We start from the raw sequence: 3444 nt of genomic DNA, 5'->3' as shown, positions 1-3444 counted from the left end.
ACGTACTACGACTACGACTACGACTACGACACGACACGACGACACACACACACACACACACACACACACACACACACACACACACACACACACACACATATGTATATGAAAATGAAATATTGCCCACTGATTTGTCCAAAACATGATAATACTCAAGAACACACACATTTATAATTATAAATTAAATAAATTAAAAGAATTTGAAGAAGTTTATTATACATTTTTAAATACTTTATTATATGTTAAATACTTTATTATATGTTATATATTATAACTTTACAATATTATTGTGTACAATATTCTGTGTACAATACTGTAGTGTAATAATATTACTTGGAAGTATATTTTCAAGTTACATATATAAATATTATTACAATTAAATATTATTATTACAATTAAATGTTATTACACTGCAGTAAAGTTTACAATACACAGTAGAATTGTACAATTATATATAGTAATTGTACAATTATATACACATTTGTGTAAATATTACAACATATTTGTACATTATAATTCCTACATTTATATCTTGCATGCAATTATATTTTATACGAGTATACTTATACACTTATATAGTATTTTTATGTAGACTTTTACATTTTAATTTTATATTATTCAAATAAAACAAGTAACCAAATTCTCTCGAGAATGTCAAACAACAAAAACAAACAAGGATCAATGAGGGAGTTTTTTGCGTCGTTGTTAGCGAAAATAAAAATCATTTATTGTCGAAAAATTATAGTATAATCGGTTACGCATAAACGTTTCGGTCTACTTCCAGCTCATTAGTAGGATATTCATTTTCAATCGAGTCTTGATTCTTTAAAAGATAAGCTTGCAAATATGTGGAAAGCAACAAAATCATTTTTGAGGAACAACCAAGATATTATGATTACTTAGAGCCGATCTGGGTAATGTGACAGTGGCAATGAGAAAGGAAGACTATAGACAAAAAATGCTTACATTATTAAGTGAAGAAAATACATATGAGATAGTTAAAAAAGACCTTACTAATATTGTTTCTAGAAAACTGAAAGAGTTATCCAGATGGAAGAAAAAAGAGTTCATTTCGTAACACATTTACAATAAATTGTACAACAGTGACGAGGTATTACCTAGCGCTTATAGGCTTCCAAAGATCCACAAATCGGGATCGCCTTTAAGAATTATCATTTCTGTTCTCGATATTATATTCTTTAACAGTATTTCTACATAAAATAATTTATAAAATTAGTGTTGATTCAGTTATATAAACAATAATTTTCATTTGATTTGAAATTTTAAGTAAAAAAACATTAGATGATAATTCTATTTTAATTTCACTTGATGTGGTTTTCTTTTTTACAAAACATATCGATTGACTTAGCTCTTGATAGCATTTAACAGATGGCTCGCTCAATTTCAAAAATATGCAATATTTCAAAAGACAAATTTTTTATCTCCCTACAATTAATTTTTAATTCTTCGTTTTTTTCTTTTGACAATATTATCTACAGACAAAAATTTGGAATGCCCATGGGCTCACCTCTAATTCATCCAATATCACCAGTATGCGAATTTAGTATTACAAGATTTGGAGCTCTGGAGGCATTGAATACTTTAGCTTTCTACATCTCCTTTTACGTTCACTACATAAATGACATTGCAATGGGAACTCCAGCAAAAAAAAACATAAATATTATAAGTTTTCAATTCATTTCATCTTCGATTACAGTTCACGATTGAAATTGATGGTGACAGATTAAATTATTTAAATATTACTATTATCAAAAACAACTGATATTCTTGAATATGATTGGTATCACAAGCCTACTTTCTCTGATAGGTATCTGAATTTCTTTTCTCAGCATCCTATTTCGCAAAAAAGAGGTAGGAATCATAGGGCCTTTTTGCTATCTTAATCTAAATAAAATCGTAAAAAGAACTTGATCTTTGTTCATTGAGACACTTTAAATAATGCTTATCCGATTGATTTTATTTTTAACACAATTAATGAGCGTCTAAAATCTTTATTGAGCAATAAAACCTTAAAGCAAAACACGAATGATACTTCCAATGAAGATATTGTTAAGAAGTGGTTATGATTCCATTTTTTTTTCGGAGATCTCATACAAATTCAAGGATATAATTAAAGATTTTGATGTTGTATTTTTTGTTGTTGACCTTGTATTTTTAATAATCTGAACAAGCTCAATTCTTTTATTAAAAGATCACATAAAGATCTTTTCTTAATAAAGCAAAAAAGAATGTAATTTACAAGATACATTGCAAAGATTGTGATGCCTCCTATGTCGGACAGGGAGGACTTTAAAAATAAGAATCTCGAAACATTGTAATGACATCCGAAGGAACACGAGTAATCATTCTGTTATTACCGAACACAGATTGGATCTAAATCATGATTTTGATTGGAAAGACACAGAAATTGTTGATCAGAAGGTTTTTGGTTTTTGTACAAACGATGTATCTCGGAAATGCTATATACTCAGTTGCAAAAAACAGTTTTAATTTGCAATCTGACACCGAATTTTTATACCACTCATATATCTTGATTCTCAATAATTTACACTGATTTAAACTGCAAGCCGTTTTTGTTTTTATTATTTTTAAGTAACAGTCTGACATGTTAGTATGTTAGTAATATCGTTTTACTTATTAGTTATGTATTATTTTTGATTTATTTGAATATTGACCGTTACAATATTCGGTAATGAATTTATATCTAAATATGAATAATTTGCGGATTCTTTGTTTTTCGATTTTGATTGATTTTTGATATTCATGTCTTTCATGGCTATATGGATGAGTGCATTAATTTTTTTTATAAAAAATAATTGGTAACGTTTTTTATATCTGCACAGATTTTTATCTGTTAATCATTGCCATTGGAATTGTCAATTATTGCCAATAGAATAAGGAGATTGAATTGCTATTCTACCATCTCGCCATTAAGAAGGGAGAATTTTACAACATACGTTCAGACATACTGATGATAGTCCGAAAACAGGCCGAAACGTTTATGCGTAACTAATTATATTACAGTTTTTCGATAATAAATGATTTTTATTTTCGCACTAACAAACGCACAAAAAACTCTCATTGGCCCTTGTTTGTTTTTGTTTATATTATTCAATTAATCGATGATGTATTAAAGAAACTATTTTTCAAAATTAGAATTAGAAACTTTAGTAACTTTAAACACTTTTTCAGAATTTATCAACTTTTTAGTACTGCATTTTTTTATTTTTATTAATATAGAGAAATATAAAGAATAATACTAATATAGAGAATAATATAGAGAAAATACGGTATTAAAAAATTCTGAAAAAATTTTGAAAAAATTCTCAGAACTTTATGAGAAGAAAATAAATAATTTTTATCTCTTGCAGCTTTTCTATAAAGTTGAGTAGTACTTGAGTAAAAAATTATTCAAGACCAATA

The sequence above is a fragment of the Atta cephalotes genome (assembly GCF_000143395.1).
Source record: "Atta cephalotes unplaced genomic scaffold scaffold00007, whole genome shotgun sequence".
NCBI classification, from domain to species: domain Eukaryota; kingdom Metazoa; phylum Arthropoda; class Insecta; order Hymenoptera; family Formicidae; genus Atta; species Atta cephalotes.
Note: the sequence above shows the minus strand (reverse complement) of the source record.